We start from the raw sequence: 24,280 nt of genomic DNA, 5'->3' as shown, positions 1-24,280 counted from the left end.
ACAGACATTCTGAACAATTAGACAATAATAAGGAAGCAAGATGGGGAAATGACTTAGATTCTTTCATTTTAATTATGCTGATAGCGCACCCCATGGCTCCGAATCAAGGCTGAAGTGCTATTTTTGATAGCATTCAATAACATCCAACTAGAGCTCATAAATTAATATTTCAAGTGCAAAAGAATCACCCCCCCATCTCAACTGATTGTTGCTTTTTGCAGAAAAGCAGTACTTTTGCACTAGGCGTGTTTCACCTTCAGTTTCCTTCACAACAGCACTGTTACTCTACATCGCTTCTGCTTCACAGAGAGAGAAAATGGAGTGTCTGAGCTGGTTCAAGTTCACATAGCATCTTGGGCATCTGGCTGCTCAAATATTTCGAAGAACGCCTCTTGAAATTCACATTTGCTAAAATGTCTTCTGAAGATGCCAAAAATATAAATATGAGCCCCAGATTTCAGTCCGTTCTGTATGTTGAGAAAGACAAAGCCCTGCATGGCCTGGTTCCTACCTCATCTGCAGTGTCTTGTAATCTGGTTCCTACCTCATCTGCAGTGTCTTCTATTTGTCTCCAGCACACTGGCCCCTGGAGCAGTGCGACCTCGGTCTTGCCTGATGGCCTTCTCTGATCTAGCATGACTGGTTCGCCTTCATCCTTTGGTCCTGGCTCTAATGCCACCTCCCCAGAAAAGCCTGCCCAGATCCTTGTATCTATTTCCTACTGCCCTTGCATCTCTCCCCTTTCCATTATTGTCTGTCTTTGAATTTAGCTTGTTTCTTCTACAAGGTATAAAGCCTATGTCCTTCTCCATTTGTTAATTGCCCCATGGTTATCAGGGTGGGTATTATGTCAGTTTTGTTAACTAGGAAATGAAACAGTTTATGAAGCTAGTAAGGGTTCAATGAATATTAAATGAATGAGTGAATAAATGAATAAATGCATTCTTTTTTATGATGCAATCTCATGCTAGCTGTGGTCTACTGACATCCTCTGCAACTTCCAGTTGGAACTTGATGCACTGGCCTCCCTCATAAGACTGTGGATTCCTTGAGGACAGGAATTTCAGCTTGTAGATCTTGGTATCTCAGGGATAAACTTTGTATCTCTGTATAGTTGAGTCAGCAAATCTTAGTGAAAGAAAAAAAATTCCAAAGGGGGCGTGGACTTCATAGTCTATGTGTATTCTATGTGATGACAATGGTTTGTCAGGAAATTGATACACTTAAAAATAATGCTATTTATTTTCATGTTCTCACTTATCTCCTTAAAATAATCAAGCCCAGACTAATTTTCTATTTTGGGGATTAATGATACTTAAGTATTCATATGTATACTCATTTTATTTTGCTTTTCTAAGGAATGCAATATAAATGTAGAAGATGTAAAACTCGGAACAGATATAAAAAGAAACGAAAGTCCCTCAGAATTCCACAACTTGGAAGCAATACTGTTAACCTTGTTGTATGTTTCCTACAAACTTTATTTATTTTTATTTTTTTAAATTTTACTTAATTCTTGTTCCTACAAACTTTTAAACACAGACACACACACAATTGAATTCATTACAAATAACAAAATGAAATTGAATGCCTTTGTGATCTATTTAATATTCATTTACTATTATATCAAGACCATTTTGCATATTACTGTTCTTTCAAAATATAGTTTTTGATGATCATGTTATATACCATTGAAAAGATGAATTACAAGGTATTAAAATACTTCTCTAATATTAAATATCAAGTTTTTCCATGATATTTTTGGCTCTCATATTTAATTGTGCTGAGGACACTCATGTTTCCAAGTATCTATCCGTGTCTCTGAATATTTTTAGATGTTTTTTATTGAATTTATTGGGGTGACATTGGTTAATAAAATTTTATAGGCAAGTGTACAGTTATGCAGTATATCCTCTGTACATTGTATTGGGTATTCCCCACCCCAACTCAAGTCTCCTTCTGAATATTCTCTTAAGAGAAAATCGTATGTATGGGTTTACTGGGTTAAAGACTAGGCATAAGTTAAGAGGCTGGTCCAGGTATCCAGTCACTTTCCAGGAATCACATTTCTCCTACAAGGGTTTGATGATGTTCGGTTCCTCCCTCCCCTACTAGCAATGAATATTTTGCCTCCTCCTTCTCCTGTGAGCTTTCTGTTTATTTATTTGGCCCCCTTTTGAATAGAATATTAGTGTTTTCCTTGTAGATTTGCATGGTCTCTTATATACTGAAGACTTTTTATTTTGCCATATTTATGGGAAAATTAGCTTTTTTGAAGTATAATTTCCCTAAAATAATATTTATTAATTTTAAATGTGCAATTTAGTGAGTTTTGACAAAAATGTTGTGTCATAGAGCCACTACTGCGAACGAGCTATAGAAGACTGCCATCACCTCCAAAGTTTTCTTGTGTCCCCCTCCCTGCCACTCAGAGTCAGTCCATCTCCTCTGCCACTCCTGCCTGACAACCACCACTCTGCTTCTGTCCCTTTAATTTGGCCTTTTCTGGAATTTTGTGTAAGTGGAATCCTATAGTAAGTAGTTTTTGTAACTGATTTCTTTCAGTTACCATAGTGCATTCATCCATATTTTGATCCACATCAAGAGTTTGTTGTTTTCATTGCTGAGTAGTATTTCACTTCACGGTCACACCACAATTTGTTTATCTACTCACCAGCTGCTAGGCATTGGAGTTGCCTCTAGCTTTTGGCTATAAGAATAAAGTTCCTATGGAGAACGAAAGAGACTTCTACTTCTGGGCAACGTGGAAGTTCAGCAACTGAATTTATTTTCCGACCTGAAAGAACTAGAAAAAAAAAACCTAGATAAATATACAAAACTCTAGGTTTTCAAGATTTTTGCATGTGGCAAAATGAGACATTGCATGTGACAATGTGGCAGTGATTTCTGAGGGATGGAAGAAGAGAACAAAGAACAGATGTTACAAATAGAGAATGATCTATCATCAAAATACAGCACATCAGATGTAAATGGTCTAAATATTCCAATTCAAAGGCAAAGATAGAATGAATTTTTTTAAAAAAGAATTATTTATGTTACTTATAAAAATCCCAATTCAAATTCATGAATAGGTTAAAATTGAAAAAGATAGGAAATGATACACTATTCTACACTAATCAAAAAAAATGCTGTAGTTGCTATGTTAATGTCACAGAAAACAGACTTCAGAGCAAAGAAGTTATTGGGGATATGGAAGGTGATTCCATAATGATAAGGGGGTCAGTTCATCAAGTGAACCTAATTCTCAATGTTTATACACCTAAAAACAGCTTAAAATACATGAAACAAAAACATTAGGATTGCAAGGAGCAACAGACATGACACAATTATGATTTGAGATTTAAACATTCTTCTCAATACTTGGCAGAACAAGTAGATAAAAATAACTAAGAATAGGGATTTCTTAAATGACACGCTCAACCATGTCAACCTGACTGATATTTACAGAATGCTCCATACCACAACAGCAAAATATACCTTCTGTTTCCCAGGGCACACAGAACATTTACCAGGTTAGACCTTATTCTGGGACACTAAACAGATCTTCCTACATTTAAAAGGATTAAAATTGTACAAAGTAAGTTTTAACCGCAGTAGAATTACATTAGAAATAAATAACAGAAAGATCTCTGAAAAACTCCCCAATATTTAGAAACAATCTAAAATACTAAAATAGCCCATGAGTCAAAAATAAATCTAAAGGAAAATGAGGAAGTATTTTGTACGGTGAAGAACATAATGGAAGCACTGTGCATCACCCTAATGTGTGGGATGACGTGGAAGAAGCACTCAGAGGGTATTTATGGCACTAAACAACTTCATTAGAAAGGAAGAGAGGTTGAAATCAATTATTTGACTTCCTCCTAAGGAAACTAGAAAAAGGAGACCCAATGAAATCCCCAGTAATCAGAAGAAAGGAAATAATAAAGAGCTGAGGAGAAATCAGTGAAATAGAAAATGAGAAACAGTAGAGACAATCAATGAAACTAATATCTAGTTCTTTGAGAGACCATGTTGTTTGAAAATGTTGGGAGAATCCCTAATTTTAGAAGAGACTTTAAAAAATGTCGTGAGTGGGTGTTGAATTTTCTCTTTTCTGCCTCACATCATTCTTCTGTTTTAGATTGTTAATATGGTCTGTTGTATCGACTGAGTTTTGAATATTGAAGACCTTACGTTCCTTGTGCAGGTTTACTGGTTGTGCATTTTCTCAGCAGTTGTCTATCCAAGTATTTAATCTTCTTTATAAAAAGATGTTAGTTGAACCTATTGTGGTAACCATCTTATAATATATGTAAATCAAGCCATTATGCTGTATAACTTAAACTTATACAGTGATACATGCCAATTATTTCTCAATAAAACTGAAAAACAAGATATCTCTACTTGGTAAAGAATTCGAGGTGGCTTAATAATGTCTTTCCATGCTGCATTTTAGATCGCTTTTTCTGTTTTTCTGGTCATTTAGATATGTTCAAGTTCAACGGGTCCTTTCTTCCATTATATCTGATCTGCTGTTAATCCCATTTGGTTCTTTTTTTATTTCTGGTATTATATATTTCATTTCTAGAAGTTTGTTTTGGTTTCTTTTACACCTTCCCTTTCTTTATCGTGCTCGAATGTTCATCTTCCTTCTTGAACACATGAACAATATTTATTACAGCTCTTATATCATATTTGTTTGCTAGTTCCATTATCTTTGTCATCTCTGGGTCTGTTTTTTTGGATTAATTTTTCTCTTGGTTGTGGGTTATACTCTTCTTTGTGTGCTCAGTCACTTATAAGTGGGCACCAGACATTATGAACTATATATTATGGATTGCTGGATTTTAAATTCGATCTCCCTCTCAGCTGGATTTTAAATTCGATTTCCCTCTCAACAAGACCACCATGTTCTGTTTGGCTTCTCCTTCCCTGTACTGCAGCTTAGAAATCACCTCTGGACAGCAGCGCTCACCCTGGTTATCTCAGGACTGACAGTTCTCTGCTGCCTGTTGTTGAGTAGCTGAAAACTGGTTCCATATACTTGGTCCAATTTTCTAGCTGTTCTGGGGAGAAGGCAAAATCTGGTCCCTGTTACCTCATCTTGGCTAGAAGTGCGATTTTCTCTCTCTCTATGTGAACACACACATACTCAGCACAGAAGCTTACATTTTATGGTTGTTCAGTCAATTGACATTTTCTTTTGTGATTCATTCAATTGTATTCATGTTAGGAAGTAATTTTCCACTCTATTTTAAAATATCTCTAACTTTTCTGGATTAAAAATAATTGATTTTATTTTAATGTATCTGAAAGTTTTATTGGCACATATAATAGTCAAAGCTATTGACTATTTATAATTGAGACTTATTTTTTCCATTGTTTTATGGTATTGTCTTCACTACTTATTTTTAGAATGTCCTGCTTTTTCTCATTATGATTACTCATAAGTAGTTTATAGTTTATTTTATCACTGCTATGAATGGAATACTTAAACATTCTATCTTCAAATTTGTTATTACTGTTACATAGAAAATCTGTTAATTGTCAATATTTATCTAGTTTCCATATACCTTAGTAAACTTTATTTTTAAGTCTGATAGTTATTCCTCTGGGTGATATAGGTGGATAACTATATCACTAGCAAATTATTACTTTCTATTTCTTTTTCATGCTTCAGGTATTCATAGTACTTTCCAGCCTCTGAAATTTTGTATCATGCTACTTCATTGTTTATTTTGCACTTCACAGTGTATGCTTGTTTGTTTGTTTGTACTTTTGGCTAGAACAGTATTGAACAGAATACTTCCCGCTCCCCCTGCCCCCTCCTTCTGTCCTTTCTATTGGAATGGCTCTTAGTGACAAATACGGTTTCTCCATTTTTCTCGGTTGTGGTCATGGCCTTGTCCAGAGTCATTCCTAACAACCCTGTCTCTCAGCCAGTTGTTGTGTGGGCCTGTGGACTATTGAATTTTAGATCAAGAGAACTGAAAATTACTTACAGGCCATTTAATTCAGCCCTTTTAATTTGTAGACAAAGAAACTGAGATTCAGCGTGTGATAATGGTACTGGCGTGAGAGGTGACTTGTCCCAATCACAGAGCGAAATAATCAAAGAGCTGTAATGAGAATTTTGGTCTCCTATTCCCCCATCTGGTGCTGTCGATGAATTGATCAGAATTATATGTTGTGAACGCACCATTAATTTGATTTGCTGACTACTCCATGAGCATCACATAATGAACTGTGCAAAGTGCCCTTATTGGAAAACATGTGAGAATAAGCATGATGTTGACCCTTCACAGAGTGATGTAAGCAAGCCAAGTCAACCAAACTTGTTCCATAGTTTAAAAAGGCAATTTGTATGGGATTAACAACATTTCCTGCCTATAGAAACCCTGGGGAAATAAACATTAAGATGGAGATCTCAGTGGGGTAAGAGTGTGGGTGAGCTTCCTGTTTTCCTTGGATGTCTTTAATAATGTCCACAATAGTCTGACATTTAATATAAGAAAAAAAGTTATTGGTTTTAAAAGTTATGCTGATGGCCTCAAAGAGCCTACAATTACATTAAAACTTACATAATATCTACCCTTAATTCCTCATGAAAGACGTATGTGATTCCATGTGCATCTCTTAGGAATGAAAACTAATTTTTCTCATGATCTTGTCTGAGGTTAAAAGGTGCCTACTGACTCATGTTTTAAAAGGCATAGTGTGAACAAAGCTCTTCTCCAGGGTGAAGGCTTCTTGCTACAGATACTCAGTTGAGATTGGCAAGCCTGTCGGAAGTAATCATTTTGAAACAAAATCATACAACATATTATGGTAATTCCATGCCAATTTTAAGTTGGTGGAGCTGCAAGGTTGGTTTATTTGCTTTTCTTTTCTTTTCTTTTTTTTAAAAAAGATTTTATTTATTTATTTATCTTTAGAGGGGAAGGAGAGGGAGAGAAACATCAATGTATGGTTGCCTTTCATGCATCCCCTGCTGGGAGTTGGCCTGCAGGGAACCAGCCTGCAACCCAGGCATGTGCCCTGACTAGGACTCGAACTGCGATCCTCTGGTTCACAGGCCCGCGCTCAATCCACTGAGCTACACCAGTCAGGGCGGCTTATTTACCTTTCATATCACCAAGAGAAATGCCAGCTCAGGGTGTCCCTGAAACTGTGGATTGGGGGCAACATGGAAGCACTCAGGAATGGATTCATGATTTGTAGGCTGGGGCTGGTGCTTGTTCTCCGGGGTCACTGATTGAATGTCCTTAGTGCTGTTTGGATGGACGAAGAAAAAAGTTGCAGAGGGTATTATCCATACACAGTGTTCCGATCGCGGCTGAGATGCGAACTGAGAAGGGCATTTGGATCAGGGACTGAGTTCAGGTGAAAGGAAAAGGTTCATTTTCATCAGCATTTTGGGTGGGGACCCTACGCATGATCTCCCAACCAGCATAAATACATCAATTGGCATGAACCTTCCTTTGAAAACTTGAAGTGAAGATTAAAAAGTACTGTACCCCAAGTCACTTTGCTAAGGAACCCCACACTCCAGCCTTGGTATGTGGCTTTCCAAACCATGATAACGCAATGATGAGTCCTTACGAACAATAGTACAAAGAAGACACACAGCCTTGGACCAGTCTGGAAACACAGGAAATAAAGTCTGAGTTTGAAGGAACAGTGTGTAGTTCTTAAAAAAAAAATAATGTAAGAGCATGTAAGTAGCTTTACTTAACATTTTAAATGAAAAGGAGAACTTTTTAGCAACTACAAAGAACAAGATGTTCTCTTCTTTTTTTTTTTTTAAACAAAGAAAAGGACGTTTCTAATTAATTCGGAAGCAGCAGGGGCTCACATTATTTTCTCTCCAACTTTGCCTTTCGTCAGCATGGGAAGTTTGTTGTGGTCTTCTCCACACTCTCCAAAGGGTAGTCACCCAGCCTGGGACTGACAGTTTTCCCCAGCAGGAGTTAAAGGATAGAATGTGTACAGGCTAGAATGTCAGCCTGCCTCCTGGGCTGCTGACCACTTGAGGTCCTTGTTACAGAGAGTGTCTTAAAATCACCAGCTGCGCTAGCATTCTGGAAATGCTACAGAGGAACACTATGGCCTGTTTTGAAATTCATGGCAGCGGGCCATACCGGGATCTGAGCGGAAGCCCACTTCCATCTTCCCTGGCTGGGGTGGCTCAGGTCACTGCGTTTCTTGGGTCTCAGGTGCTCAACTCTAGTGCAGTGGACAAAACATACACCATCAGGAGTCCAGGAATCTGAGGTGATGTCTTGGCACTGTCGTTGCTAGTGTGATGTAGATGGCTGAGTGGCTCAACCCATCTGGGCCTCAAGTTCATTAGCTGCGAGTTGGTGTTTTCAATGATCCTAATCTCAAAGAATTGTCAGGAAGATCAAATTTACAATCTATAATGTGACACAACATAGTGGCCACAAGCACAGATCTCATGGTCAAATCCTTATTGATTTAGTCAGCAAATATTTACTGACACATAGTATGTGTTAGTCACTCTGCTGAATTGGTGATTAAAAGGCCCCTTGGAGAGCTTACAGCACAGTGGAGGAGACAGAAAGTAAACAGACAAGTAGACATGGAATTCCAAAATGTGTGAGGGCTATATAGAAAAGAACAGGTTTGCTGAGAGGGTGCTGGGGAGAGGGGTGTGCCTCTTTCTGAGCATGTGAACCTAAGCCTAGTAAACGCTGATTTGAAACATTGGTTGGAGAATGGCTATGAAACTCAGCAGAAGGTATATCTCAGATTGGCATGTATCTCCATCTACTAACCGCTATGTGTAAGGAGAAGTTTTCTCTTGTTTTCTGTCAATAAATTTACTTCTGTTTTGTGTCTTGGGGTTAAGGGACGTGAAGCTTGCGCTCCTTGAACTCAAAGTGTCCCCTCTTTCTGTAGGGCTAATAGTAAGCTGGGGCATTCACAGAGCCCTGCGACCTTCCCAGGGCATTGGGGTGCACCACCATCATTTAGCCCCATGCCTTGTGCCTTCTCATTTTGAGTTCCCTCTTATTTTGAGTTCCTTCCTTGTTCCTTGCACAAAGCCTCTTCAGGGTCCCAGACTCCCTGGCCCATGTTCTGTGGCTTTTGGGTGCTTGATGGGATGAGGTGGGCACTCCTACACCACTGGAGACCATGGGACACTCTGCTTCTGTGTTTCTGAGTCCTTCCTGCTGAGGTTCTGCCTGGGCTGAGGAAGCGGCTGGAAGGAGTGGAGGTGAACTGGGGAGCATGGGAAACCTCGTATCTAAGACCCCGCGGCTTCCTTAATCATCGCCCTCTTCACTCAACTCCGTTAATCATCATCTAGTCCTAGGAGGTAGGGAAGCTTTCCCTTTTGTTCCTCTCATATTCTTTTCAACATTTTGTATCTGACCCGCCTAGGCTTTTAAAATGTAAGAACCAAAACACAGAGCGTTCTTCTGTTCTGGAGCCCCCACTCTGGAGCAGTGAGTGCCCCTGCTGTTTGGGGGCCATTACGTATCCAACAACCATTTTCCATTCTCCCTCCCTGGCAAAGCCCCAATATTTGGGGGGGGGGGATCTGCCTGTGCCCTACAGTGACTCAGAGCCTAAGCCACATCCAAGCCAGTCAGGGCCCCAGTCTCCTTGCAGTGGCTCGTTTCAGTGTGGCCCAGCCCAGCGATCCCAGCCAATGGGACACAAGAGGGCGCCGCTGCAAGGTGCTGGACAAGGTTTCCTTGCTTTTGATGGAAAGAGTTTGTGTTCTTCACAATGCTGGTAAGTTTCTGGGTTAATCAACCTACCTCCAGACTTCTTATATTCATATTTATGTGAGTTAAGGCATCCCTGACTGTTTAATTTGGGGTACTTGGGGTTTTCTTTTACTTGGAATCGAGCATCCTAACTGATAAAGTGGGCAGGGCAAGCTTTGCAAGGAAAATGCTGGGGAAAGAAATCTGTTAATATCTCCTGGGCTAGTACCACTTCCGGGCTGTGAGGGAGACCTCGGTCTGGGAAAGGAATGACTGGGTCAGTGACTGGGCAGGAAAGGCAGGGGCTCGCCCAGAGGGCCTGTGTTCAAGACCCCAGTGTTGTTTTTTCTCTTTGCACATGACAGATGGTCTACACGTGATCTGCATGCATTTTCCTCATTAATTCGTTAGAGTTTATTAAGAATATCTTATACAATCTTATATCACTCAGCTTAGACCTACATGCTGTACTCCTACTGTGTTGAAAACAGTTGTTCTGAAAGCTTGCTGTGGCCTTGACCTTGGTGAGCACAAAAGGCAAGGGGAGGTTTACAGTGTGGGACAGTGCCATGTAAAGGACTGCAGAATATGTCACCCCAAAACATGCTACTTTGGCAGGAGGATTGTTCTGAGCTGAAGGCAATTGAGAAGAAGCAGATACAAGCAAAGCTTCCTGCCCTCCCTCCATTTGCCTAAAAGCAGGCCATAATTTGTGAAGGAGTCCCTCCTCCCCTCTCTCCCAGGAAGGACAGAAGTTAATTACTGAAGACAACTCTACACCCTTATCATCCGAAAGATAGCACTGGAGAAATGTGCACAGTAAACCTGGCTGTGACTAGGCCTTATCTACCATTAGCTTCCTTGTATATTTGCCTTCTCACAGTTTGCTGCCCCTAAAGCTCAAAGGTCCTTTTTCCTTTGTCTTGTCACTTCTCTAGAAATTTATTCTTTTGTTACAAGATGCAACATGTAAGTCCAAGTCCTACCTACCCCTGTGAGGTACTCATCACCAGGTGTTCCCATGTGTAAACAGGATGCACATATTAGTAAAGTTCTTGTTAATCTCTTTTGTCAGTCTAACGTATTGGTCTCAAGCCCTCGAACCTGGGATGGGCAGAGGAGCGAGGTTTTCCCGTCCCCTGCACACGCATATCCCACACCACTCCTGCGAAGGCATAGCTAAGCCATCACAGCAGTTATTTCTGCTGAAACTGGGTATTTCACAAGGAAGTTACTACCCACTTATTGGAATTTGAAGAGAAAGGAAATATAATTGGCTTTCCTGACCTAATCCTGTGGGACAGTATCAGAAATAAGCCCCAGACCCAAAGTAGTAGCCATGGGCTGGACCCTTTGAACTTAGCTGATAAGGCTCTCGACTTTCCAGAAATGACCTACCGTAGTACTGAGTTACTTAGTAAAAATTAACTGTATTCTCAGGTTGAGTTGTTTTTTTACTTAAATTTCCACTGAGGAATGAAAGAAGAAAGAGAAACCCTCAGTCATCGCTAGGCACAGATTTGCTGCAGTGGCCAGAGGCCCTGGAAAATGTGACATTTTATTCACATGTCTTGCTCTCTCTCCCCCACGTTTGGGTACAAGACATTGTGCTTTGGGAAGAGTGGGGTCACAACATGGCAACCACTCTTGGCTGCGTCTGGAGGAAACATTTTACAAGCATCAGGCTCCCTGATGCAATAAAGGCCCAGCAGAAGCCCTTTGCCCATTTGGCCAGAGCACCCTGGAGAGCTAAGTGCATTCACTCTGAACTCTCTCTTGCCTGCCAAGGGCCTGGGCAGAAGACCAAGAGGCATTCCATGGGCAAGAATTTGCAGTCTGGTTGGAGGGTATCCTGTAGTCACTTATTTCTCCATTTCTAAATGGCTTAAATTTCGGACAGCCAACATGGAGTCAGAAGTAATGCCTTGGGGCTCAAAGCAGATTTAATTTCTGTCCCTCCACGGTCTGACTTCTGCCTTGACATAGCCTCATCTTCACCTTGGGAAGCACCATCCAGACCTGTGATGGTGTCTTTTAGGGGTGCCTGTAGACCCTCTGCCTTCTTTTTGACCATACTCCTTCAGCTTCATTTTGCAGTTGTGGCCTCATGTCCAGATTCAGAGAGTTCAGTGAGTCGTCCTAGAAGCCCGTTTTCGCAGGGAGAGACTATTTTGATTCGGAGGTGGGTGGGTGAGGGCGGAATGCAGTTTGGAGCAGCTGCAAATTGTATGTGGCCATCAGATGTTCTTTATAAGGAGCCCCTGGAGACGTTTTATGCCTCCACAGACTCCCATAGGACACAATTTGTCCGAAAGACAGTGTTTCAGCAGGCAGGGAATTTGAAAGTTTGCATTATTACTACCTATTTTAACTCTTAAGGCAGAGCTGGCTGCTGGCATAGGAGGAGAAAGTGCTTGCTAAGTAAGCCACCCCTCCCCTCTTTATCCAGAAATATGCCAACCAAAGGTCCATCAACCCGTGTAAAAGTCTCCACACTGCGGCCTCATTGCTTTGGGTGAACATAGCTCCCTTGAGAAACAGAACTGCAGAGGTGGGGAAGAGGAAACCCTGTGGTCAAATGATCCTGATGTCTCCGCCTACAGCTGTGAGATCTTGGCTAAGTCATTCCCTGTGTCCGGCTTCCCTTTCCCCATGTGCGGAAGGTGGGAACAGATTTCTAAGTTCTCTTCCAGCTCGGCATTTGGTTACTATATGATTCCATCCAAGTTCAAAGCTTTCTCCCTGAAGCCCTTCCTAGTTACTTCATCTCTCTGTGGTCTGTTCTCTTTTTGCGCCCCTATCATGTCATCTAGTCCTTGGTCCTTTGCATGACCTTGCCCTGCTGCCTACATTTTTAGAGTCAGTAGTGGTGCTTGGACAAGGTGGTAAGCTATTGGAAGGCAGGGGATATACCTTTTTATGCCTCTTAACACATCATTGCAAAGTTTGGGGCTGATAAAGGCACCTGGCTGGAACTGCTATTTTAAACAGTCCATGTTACTGCTTATGTTGTAAGAAGACTGTAGTAATGCAATGATTCAGAGTCTCCTGTGAGGTAAACACAGACAAATCTGTTTTCTGAGTTAATAACAATGGCGATATCTCTGAGGCAACAACTCTTGATACTTTACAAAGATGTCGACATTTATTATCTCATTTTAACCTCTCAAAAAACTCTGTGAAGTAGGTAGATGGTACCAACATGGCATCTTCACTTTTTACAAGATGCAATTTGAATTCCATTTATTTCATATCCTACAGTTATTTAATAATAAATAGGGGTCTGGCATCCAGGTGTGCTGACTCTAATTTCAGTGGTTCTTTTTTCTGTTGTTCTATACTTCAGTTGCTTTGGTATTGCCTTTGTTTCTGCTGCTCTGATTGGTTGATTTCCACTACTGTGTCTTTCAGGTTATGGATCTATCTGTTTTCCTGTGTTAGCTCATCTAATTGATTCCTTCTAATGTGTTTTCACCTCAGTTCTTGTACTCTTGGTTCTTTTTACACTTTCTAACTCTTCGTTGAAGTTCTCCATAAGTACCTCTGTTCCATTTTCAGGTTTGGTGAGCATCCTTATGACCGTACCTTTGAATTTTTTATCAGGCAAATTGCTATTTCCATTTTCTCAGGAGTTCCCCGGCCCCCGCCCCAGGGTTTTTTTTTTGTTGTTCATTTCTTTATTTGAAAGATGTTCTTCTGTCTTTTCCTTTTGTTTGACTTCCCGTGTTTGTTTATATAGAGTGGACAAAGTATCTGTCTCTCCCAGTCTCAGAGAAGTGGCCTATGCAGAAGTGGAGTCTGTGTAGCCAGCGAGCAGGGTGGTTTTGACAGGCAGCTAGGAGTGGAGCTGGCAGTAAGGTACCCACGGCGCTAGCCAAGCCAGACTAGCTCCAGGTGGAGAGGCCAGGTGTGTGGAGTAATGCCCCGTTGGTTCTGCTTGCTTCCTTTGTTCCAGGGCTGAAACGGGCTCTGGCAACAGGTCGTGCTCTGACCCAAAACACACTCCAATGACCTTGCAGGCAGGCCAGAGCACCTGGCTGGTGGCCCCGCCCAACCTGTGCAGGTGGAAGGGGCCATAAACAGGTGCTTGCGGGCCCTGTGACCGGAAGGAAGCTCCTGTGGCTCTCCTATCTTCTCTATACAGTCTGTCTCTGACTTGTAGCCAGGCGTCTCCCGCAGAAGCAACCTCTGCGTTGCCTTGCCTGCTGGGTAGTTTGGGGAAGCCGCTCAGAGCTGAGCATGCACTTCACGCACCCCGGACCTGCCTTGCCTTCGGGAGAAGCAGCTCCGTGCTGGGCGGCCACAGCGGCCAAAGAAGCCTGTTGATCCTGCTTTCTTCCTTTATTGGGAGGTAGAGGCTTCAGGCCCTGGAGCTGCGAAGGCGCCCTGAGACCATGCAGGTAGGCCGCGTCCCGGAGTAGAGCTCCTGCAAGGTCCAAGTGGAAAGGAATGGAGGTCACCATTGTGCTCACCTGTGCCTCCAGACGGAGAGTAGCCATGACTCTGGGAGGGCTCCCTGGGCTTCCCAGCCTTCTGTATTTTCTTTTGCTTGTTGTCGGAAGTTGTGCATTCAGCACTTAGTTGCCTTGTAGGCGCAGGCGTCAGTGCCCCCTGTATGCATGTATGTTTGATTTTGCCCATGGCGGGGGGAGGGGCAGGGGCGAGATCAAGTCCCCTTGCGCCAGTGCCATCGTGGACTTCCACTTCGCTTTGCTTTTGAATGATAAAGACCAATTATACGGATTGCAGTGAAAGGGACTAAAATAAGGACTGTGGGTTCAAAAGTGTTGGTTTAGGGTTAGGGACTCAGATTCTGGACTCTTATTAAATACTTGGGATTAAATCTCCAGTCTGTAAGATGCCAATTTTTAGCTTGTGATTTTAGGCAACTTAATTAATCTGGTCCGAAGTATTTCGTCATTAAAATGAAGATTACAATAATACGTCCTCCAGAGAATTCTGAGGATTAAATAATGCAGTTGAATAATGGAAGTGGTCGGGGATATGAAGGGGCTTCCTAGCTATTAAGTGTCAGGAGCATTGCCACATGACATCAGTGCCCGGGGCAGAGCACCTTGGGTAATCCCACTGGTGGAAGAGACTGGTTCTTCTTTTGCCATCAGTATTTTTGACTCTTTGAATTGTCCTGAAGTGATTAAATCAACTTTTTATAGAGCTGCTGCTGCTGTAGACCAGCAGAACTAGCCGTGGAACACAGAAGTTATGTACGATGTTGAGAAGATAATTAATGGAAGGTATTCGTAGTGAATTCATTCCTAGACTTGCTGTTCCTGTGCTTCCCAAACTACCTCTGGTAAAGGACCATATTCTTAAATTTATTTTCCAATTGTTGCCGATTGATACTTTTGTAAAATACAATACAGATATTTCAGCCATGTTAATTGCCATACAGGTTTCTCAATGCTTACTGTCAGTTTTTTATTTTGATGTCATTATAGGGTGACCACATGTGGGAAGGCACTATTCTGTCCAGAGTCCTTGCAAGCCAGCCTCCCATGGCCAAGATCTGACTTGGTCTGACATCAAAGGGCTCCCTAAACCCAAGATGAGTTTGTGGGGTAGTGTTGAGTAGAAAATGCTTCGCTGTTCCACTTAGCTCGAGGAAAGTTCTCTTGAGCTGCGGCTTTTCTGATAAAGCGTGTGTGCCCAGGCTTGGAAGTTTAATTACCTGAGAGTGAAGTAAAAGGTTTCAATTCATTGACGCAGTCCAATTTATCCAGTAAAATCCCTAATAAGTAGGGGATGGAGGATGAAGATGAGGATTCAGAGTTGGATTAGACTGTAGTAATTTCCTGAAGGAGGAGCTGCCCCAGGAAGCATTGAGCTTGATTACTTAGCCTCTAATTTGGAAAGTGGAGGTGATAAGAAATTAGTGAAATTATGGGAGAGCCATTAATGAGAAGCCAAATGAGGCCAATGGGATCGGGAAGGACGAGGGAATGTCACCTAGAATTTAGTAGGATTCTTATCCTTTGGCGTCAAGCAGTTTTTACTCTTTCAGTCATTCATTCATTCAGCCAATATTTTAGTACCTGCTCAGCTATCTGTAATGCATTAAAGATAGAGCAATAAACAAAAGCACCCACTTTATAGCCTATTGGGGAAAATAGGCAATTCAGCATGTATTTGCAGTTAAGAGTGATTTTACTGGAGCACATATTAAGAGAGTCTAATCTGGTCTCCGAGGTCAGAGAAAGGTTATCTTCAGAGGAGTTATCCAGGTTATAGGCAAGAAGTTGCATATGCAAAGACCCTGAGGTGTGAGAGAGCTTGGTGCATTGAGAACTGATTGGGACCTGGGAGTCCCATTAGGTGACCACTGACAAGATCTGGACTAGGGTGGCCTGGGTAAGGTGGAAGTGGTGGGGATGGAAAGAAAGGGATAGAGGATAAGTGGGCAGGATTTGCAGTTTGTGGAGTATAGAGTATGGGGGGGAGAGGGAGTAGTGGGAGATAGCTTCCAGGGTCCTGGGCTGGGGGACTGGATGAATGGTGATGCTCTTTATAGAAGGGAACCCAGAAGTGTGTGTGTGTGTGTGTGTGTGTGTGTGTGCGCTTGTGTGTGTGTGTGTGGAGTGGGGAGGGGGGTATTAAGATTTGGCTGACAGTTGAGTTGCACTCTTGACATGTTGACTGAAGTTCCTGTGGGCAGTCTCCCTGTGGAGGTTGATCCTGTCCAGCACATAACATGTGTGGACACAGAAGGCATGTGCCATCCTTTAAAAAACATCACACAGGGTCCCACTGACTCTACCAGTCCAACTGTCAGTCTGGAGTGGTTCCGCCTCTTTCAATGGTGGACTTTCTTCGAGGAGGGGTGGGTTACTCCTAGGGAATGTTGACCGTTGACCTTGGTTGTGGGCTAATTCTGTCAGCTGCATTGTGGTGAGAACTTGGCCTGGAGCCCTGGCTCAGAAAATGGTCACAGAGTCAGAGATGAGAGATGTGTATGCAGGTGGTGTCGAACCTGTCACCTCGTCTGAGGGCCTACCTCTTGGTGGCCTGCTTGTTCCTGTCCTGGATGGGCAGGGAAGTTTGTGAGAAAAAGACTTCCAAACGACTGCTGCTTGGAAATCCGTTCTTTGCTAAAGAATTTCAGTCATTATTTGCCTTTACTATCTGAAAAGACAAAAAGAGGGCACACAGACACAGAGAGACAGACAGACAGACCGACACATGAATGGGCAGACCTGTTAGAAGAGCTGGAGAACTTATGAAGGGTTGGGGACTCTGAGCTAAGAGGGCCAGACTAATAGATTTTTTGTTGTTTCCATTTATTCCTTTACCTCACTGGTGTCCTCTTTTTTATTCTCCTGGAGGTTTGTGATCCTGGATCACATCATGTATTTCTTCTCTCTCCTGTTCTCCAAAACAAGCATTGTTCCTCTTGTGTGTCTGAACCTGCCTGCCTAGGGTGATCTCACGAACCATGTCTGCATCGAGTGATGTACTGGTGGCCTCTCAAAGACAAGTTTTCTTATTTTAGAGAAATCTGCCAATGGTAAGGGGTGCTCACTGAGCCTCCCCGGCTTCGCCTTCGCAGGGGAAGTGATATTGGCAGGAGGATCTTCCTGTTGGGGAAAGCTGATCAGAAGGAAAGAAGGGAAAAGATGTGTATTTCTGTTATCAACAAAGTCAGTGATACATTTACTCCTCTTACAGAAAGCTTAGTATGCACAGGTTGAAATAAACACATCAAATTTTTCATATTCTAAAAAAACACCCTGCTAGGAATTTTTCTCTATTTATGTCCATTTTTATTTCTTAGTATAATGTTTTAGTTTCATTTTTAAACCACTTTATTGAGGTATGGTTGACATATAGAAAGCCGACCATATTTAATGTCAACCTGGTAAGTTTGGAGATAAGTATACACCTGTGAAATCATCACCAGAATAAATGCCATAAAACATATTCATCACCTGTGAAAGTATAATTTTTGGAGGTTTAGATTGTGAGTATGCCCACACTCTAAATGCGATGTTATGTCTCCCTACTGTTCCTTAGGACTTTAAGATTTTTCACATTATCATAGGCTGTTGAAGAATATACTATTTAATATATTTGTAGTACTATATAGAAAGCCCTGTTGAACTTAATTTAGCTTAAAGTACCTCAAGCTTAGGACAACTATTTGTCATGGTTATAACCATTTTTTCTTGATAAATAACACCGCAGCGAAAATCTTTAAAGGATAGATGTTACCCTTAATTTTTGCTAACAGCTTTTTACTAAGAAAGTATCATCTGAGCCCTTGTTCTGAGATTTTTCTCTGAGCCTTTACAAAGTCCTGGACCACAAAAAGCCTTCTTTCTCTCCCTTCATGCCATAGCTCAAATGCCGTCATTTGTGAAGCTTTCCTGGGTCTTACCAAGACGGGCGGCGCCCTTCTCTGGGCTCACGAAGGCCTGTGTGTGGCCCCAGATCACAATGAGTTACCTACGCCCCGCACTCTTCCCGCTCAGGTCTAGACCGGTCCCTTTGTTAGTGAAAGCTTTTGTTGAAGCTCTAGAGTTGCCCCTCACAGCCCACGATATGACACAGTGCAGTGGCTGATGGGGGGTCATTTCTTCGTGTGCGTTCCTTCTCACCGCAAGGTCAACAGGCTGTTTCACTCCCACCGCTCTCTGCCCCAAGAGTGTCACACACGGAGTCGGTGCTCCGGAAACTTCATCTGCTCAGTGAACCAAAGGATGGATGAACGATCTTCCAAAAATATGTTCCACATAAACATCTCTTGAGAGGCATACAACCTAAAGAAATGCTTGTCTTTAGTTACCTTCATTCATAATCTGGGCCAGCTTTACAGCCTACAGGCACTGAGGGTTTATGCTAAGCCCAGTCTGCGTTCACGTTTTTCCACGCTTCAGCTCATTTAAAGCCTCCATTGGTTTTACGTGGTGGGTACTGCTAAGCCCTCCTTCATGTTAGATGAAGAAATGGAGGCTTAGAGAGGTTATTATATAACTTGTCCAATGTCACACGGATAGTAAGAGATGGGACTGGGATTTGTCTGACTTGAATTTAAGTTCTCAGCCACTGTGTGGTATCTTCTGGAATGTTCTGTCTCATACCGGACTGGAAGCTCTACCCTCATAACCTCTTGCTTAACGGAATGAGGTCTCTGTCTTGAGCCGTGCAGAATGAGGCTGTTCTTCGTTTCTATCACACCTCTGTCTCCTCAGTGCACCAAGATTCATTTACCTCCCAAACATCCCCCCTGCCGGGTTTAATTGTTCCCAATTCCTTCTGTCATTCCACTTGGGACCACAACGTAAGTTTTCTGAGCCTTGCTCGGTGCTTTTCTTTTCACGTGGGCACTTTAATTTCCCCATGGAGAATTAGTCAGTTCCTGTACCCGGAAGAAGAAAAGGTGGATAGCAGGGGGGAAAAAAAGAGGAAAAGAAAAAGACATGCATATGATCTTTTCTTCTGCCTCTTACTGGCTGGGTGAGCTTGGACAAGTCCATACATTCTAAGTCAGCTGATGGAATTGCTGGATAGGTGGGTGACCCCTAAATAACAGACTGGGTCCCACCCCCGAGCTGCCACCTTGCAACCAAGAGAGGCTGCCATCTTCCTACACCCCTGAGGGTGTTGATCGAGCGCTTTCTACAATTCTGTTTTGCCTGTATTGACTCATTTAACCCTCACAGCCACCGATGCAGTGCACCCTGTTATCCCCACTGTACATATGTGGCTGAGGCTGTCTTGCCAAAGCTCCTGTCCCTGGTTGGTGGAGAAGCAGGTGGTCCGGCTGCGGAGCGGGGTTCCTGACCACTCTGCCTCTCCGCCTCAACTTTACAAACCCGTCTGTGGGGACCTTCGCCGCCTGCATGCGCGAACAGCTCAGCTTACATTCTTCCACTCCGAGTGGTTGGACTCTGCTGACAAACTCTTATCTCCTGGCCAGTTTTGCTGTCCTTGCCTGCCCTCCCTCACAGGAGTTATTAAAATGGGAGCGTGGCTCACGGTGATGGATGGCCTGAATGCTGATCATTCCCTGCCTCTCCTGCTCATGGTAAATATTTACTTTTTGTTACACGGGAACAATGAGGTTTCACACAGGAGATGGATGTCGAGTATATATATAATATTATGCTTGTCTGACTCCTTTGAACATCCAACTCTCATTTCCCTGCCTACTGGGGAAGGGGAGGAGGCGCCGCAAGGTGAGGAGTTTGACTTTTCAGAGGACGCTCTGGAGGTTTGCAAGCTGGATGGATTTCTTACTCTTCCCCCCGCCCCCCTTACTGAAAAGCTAGAAACAATGGTCTCTTTCAGAAATTTAAGATCTGGTCAGGAGGCATCAGTTAAGTATGTATCAACGGCTTCATACTTTATCTGATAACGTCCCTTAAACTGATTGACATTTTAAGCATAGAGATACAGGGTCCAGCACAAACCATGCCCTTTTTTAAATTACAAAGACTTTTATTACAAAACCATAATCATGTAATTCCGTAACATAACAACATCACACTCAAGCACATCATAGGACACTGTAGGTGAAATGGTCAAATTAAAACTATAAATTATAACACCCATATCATTACCACACTCAAGCAGGCCTTACTTCTGCAGGATCCTGTATAATTTAGCTTTGCCCTAAGTAATAATGTCCCCCAAATCCTGGATGCAATATGCTAATTTTACTAAGACATATTGCAGTATGCATGTAACTATTAAGATACAAAATGCTTCCTTATGTCCTTGTGACTGTGTCTCACTGGGACTAGGTGACAGCTGACTTGTGTAAGGCTCTCAGCCTTGCCACCTTCTCACTCTGTGACCCTGTGCTTGTCACGACTCTTTGGGCGCCTCCTCCTCTCCATCTGTGAAATGAGGCGGGCTCCTAACACTCCATCTTTCTGTTTTCTCTTTCCAGCTTGAGGAAATGTTTATAACAGGGAAAACGAGTTCATGTAGGCAGACAGGTTAATCTAAAAATTTTTCTCACTTACATAATGGCAGTTTCCAATCTTCACCTGGGAGGCTTGTGGGTAGCTCTTGTCATTCATCTATAATTGCTGCTCAGGAGACGCATGAGCAGAGACAAAGCCTCTGAAAGGCTCTGTGATGCAGTTAGAATGGACTGTAAGTTGATGGGAGGTGGAGGGAGAAAGAGCAGCAGTGAACGAGCTACTGAATTGCACTCCGGCATCATCCGGACTTCAGCTGATTCATCTGGTATTTCCTTCCTCCCTCCCCATTCCCCCTTCTCTCTTTTTTCCAACACGTGCCCCCGCCCCCCGCCATTTCCTCTTTCCCTCTCTGTGTTTCAACTAATTTCCCATTACTTGTGGCAGCCTGAAAATGGGTACTTCTCTTTTCCATAGACCTGAATGGTCAGCCAGGTACTATTTCCCCCACATATCATGTGGCTGTGTTTTTTCTGTCACCCTCCTTAAGAAGTACAATTTCTGAGAAGAATGCTTTTAACCGAAAGCACTATGTTTGCAGGACCAAGCTGAGGAGAACTTTGGCAAGAGGAAGATTGGTTTTGAACCCTGGGTGCCCTGCTTTTTTTCTCACCCCCCATCCTCCACTTTCCTCTCAGGTGGAGCCTCGGCTCTCCCAGCCCTGCCCTGGTGGCCGGTCTCTGCACCAGTAGCCTGTTCTCTGTCCCCTGGCCCCTGTTCTGCCGCAGCTGAAGAGGCCTTTGAAATCATTTGAGCCAAGTTCCTTACCTTATACTGGGGCACCTGAGATTCAGAAAAGGGGACGGGCTTGCCTCAGTGTACCATAGTTTCATTTAGAGACAAGGAGAGGACTAGAATTTTAATCGTGAGACTCCCGGAACCTTTTGCTACCCCTAGCTTTTGCCCAATGTGTCCTGGCTTGGGTAGGTGTATTCTGCCGGGTCTGCTGGGAATTCTCCCTCTGAGCAATCTTACACTTGAATGTTTGTTAATACATTGCACAGAGATTGTGCTTAGTGCCTACTTTTCCTGTTACTTTTGAGCACTCTTTTCACAGATCACCCCCGGTTCTGTGACATCGTAACACTAGGAAACTTAGAGGGCACTTGCTGTGGGCCGGGGTGTGTTCTGAGTGGCCCATCTGTATTAATTTACCAAATCCTAACAGTCTGTGAGACAGGTGCTGTGGTATCGTCCCCACTTGCCAAATAGGTAAGATGTGGAAGGCTAATTAACTTGCTAAAGATCACACAGCTAGTAACTGGCAGAGCTGGGGTTTATGCTCAGGCTGCCTCCCGCCATAGGACACAGCTCACCTGTCACCTTGTCCCGCCTCTCACACGGCAGCTACACAGCAAATACGTATCGACTACGTGCTTTTCCTTGACTGTGCTCTCTAGAGAACACGCTTGTTGCAATGTAAGTGAAGACCAGATGTTTGTGCGACTCTTGCCGAGGAGGAGGGAAGGACATTTGGTTTTGAATCAGGGGTTGTCTAGCTTTAGCGAGCTTATGATTTTTCTAGGATGCTCCTGTCTGAGATCTGTTACCTGAGCCACTGGCAGCAGGACCTGGCAGCGTGAATTGTTAACTGCTGTCCAGGAGATGCCAATGCATGTAGCCTGGGTATACCAATTCAGAGAACTATCCTTTAGGGGTTCTTCAGGAAACAGGTCAACCTAAGCAGTGGCAGGCTGTTTGGTGGAAATCTGAAGCTGGTGTGACAATCTCTACCTTTTCTTCTTTTTGTGTTTAGGGAACAGATTTTGGCTCACTAAGTAATAATGCCTAGTACAGAGGACTTCTCATGGATCAGGGGCAAAACCAACAGGGTCAGCAGCATCTGGTTAAGTGTTGTGACTGAACCGGGGACATCTATGTTCAAGGGCATAATTAGCCCTCCTCTGATGCTAAAGCAACCAGGTGGCTTCTCCTCCCAGGGGCACTTCAGTGCAGTGTGTGGTTGTCAGAGGCTCAAGAGCATTTAGAGATGTGGGAGGTGGTTCCCTTTGACTTAAAACAGGAGACATCCCTGAGACAGGACAGCATGACAGGGACCTGTTCTTTCACATGTAGACGCCGTGGTTCTGGTGCAGTGCATTGGAAGGCAGAGTCTTCCCTGGGCTGAGGAGGCTTATCCAGAAGCACCCGGTAGAGCCATTTGAATGGCTGGTCCCTTGTGATGTGTGTGCAAGGGTAGTCCTGTTGCTTTAGTTTACAAATACTCTCCGTTCTCCACGGAGAACTCATGGCTGTTCTGTTTCTCCTACCCCTAGCAGCTATTTCCTCATCCTCTTACCCACCCATGCATCCATCCATTTAACCATCAAACACTGGCTGAGCGCCTACTGTATCCCGGGCACTATTTCAAGCCCTGGGAACTTGCGTGGTGAACCCAGCAAAGAGGATGCGCCCATGAAGTGTCCACTGCAGTGCAGGTTCCTGGTCCTTTTTGTTTCCTGTCATCCTGTTTTCCAGTTACTTTTCAGTCTTTTTTTTTCTTGTCTTTTTTTTTTGCAAGATAAATTGGCAAGTATTGCACTCTCTTCTTCAGACACTTTATATATTTTTAAATATATAAAATAGATGTATGCAGGCCCTGGCTGGCGTAGCTCAGTGGATTGAGCACGGGCCTGCGAACCAGAGGACTGCAGTTCGATTCCCAGTCCCGGCACATGCCTGGGTTGCAGGCCAGTTCCCTGCAGGCCAACTCCCAGCAGGGAACACACGAAAGGCAACCATACACTGATGTTTCTCTCCCTCTCTCCTTCCCCTCTAAAGATAAATAAATAAAAAATAAAATAAAATAAATGTATGCATATACATGTATGTATATATGTATACATGCACACATATGTAATATGCATATTTGATGCACATATATAGCAAATCTATATATTGAACAAGCAAAAGTTGACTCTCAAAGGTCAAGGCCATCATTTATTTATTTTTTCAACAAATATTTTGGGTACCTACTATGTGCTAATCATTAGGTGGGTAAAGACAGTTGTGCCCTCTCAGCAGTGGAGCAGGGTCGGGCAGGAAAGATCCCCCGAAATAGGCGCACAGGTAGACTGGACCCAGTCAGGGTGTGGGGCAGACTGACCGCGGTCGCACATTCACGCACAGTGAGACGGACCACGCAGGCCCCAGAGGGCGAACCCAGTGGTGGAGGGCTGACGGTGGTGGCACACTCGAGTGCAGTGGGACGAAACTCGCAGGCCGAGGTGACGGTGGCAGCTGTGGTGGGAGGCAGCAGGCGGGACGCCATTGCTCCTCTTTGACCCCGCCCCCACATACAACGTCACAACCCAGCAACTTAGTTGCCCTGCTCTAGTGAACACCTAGGGCTCCGATCCTGCTATGTAACAGGCATGAACAGCCCAAAAGATGGCACAAGAAGAACTCAAAGTCCCAGAGCCGATAACTCTAAGCGACCAAGAGATTGCCAGACTCTCAGAAGCACAGTTCAAGATTCTGTTTATCAGGATGCTCACAGAACTGGTAGATTATAGTCACAGATTAGAGGAACATATGAAGGCTAAACTAATAGAAATGAAGGGAGATGCACAGAAAACCAATAGTGATGGAAAG

The sequence above is a fragment of the Sturnira hondurensis genome, unplaced genomic scaffold (genome assembly GCF_014824575.4).
Source record: "Sturnira hondurensis isolate 20B ecotype Veracruz unplaced genomic scaffold, ASM1482457v3 Scaffold0004152, whole genome shotgun sequence".
Lineage (NCBI taxonomy): Eukaryota > Metazoa > Chordata > Mammalia > Chiroptera > Phyllostomidae > Sturnira > Sturnira hondurensis.
This window is presented reverse-complemented; position numbering follows the sequence as displayed.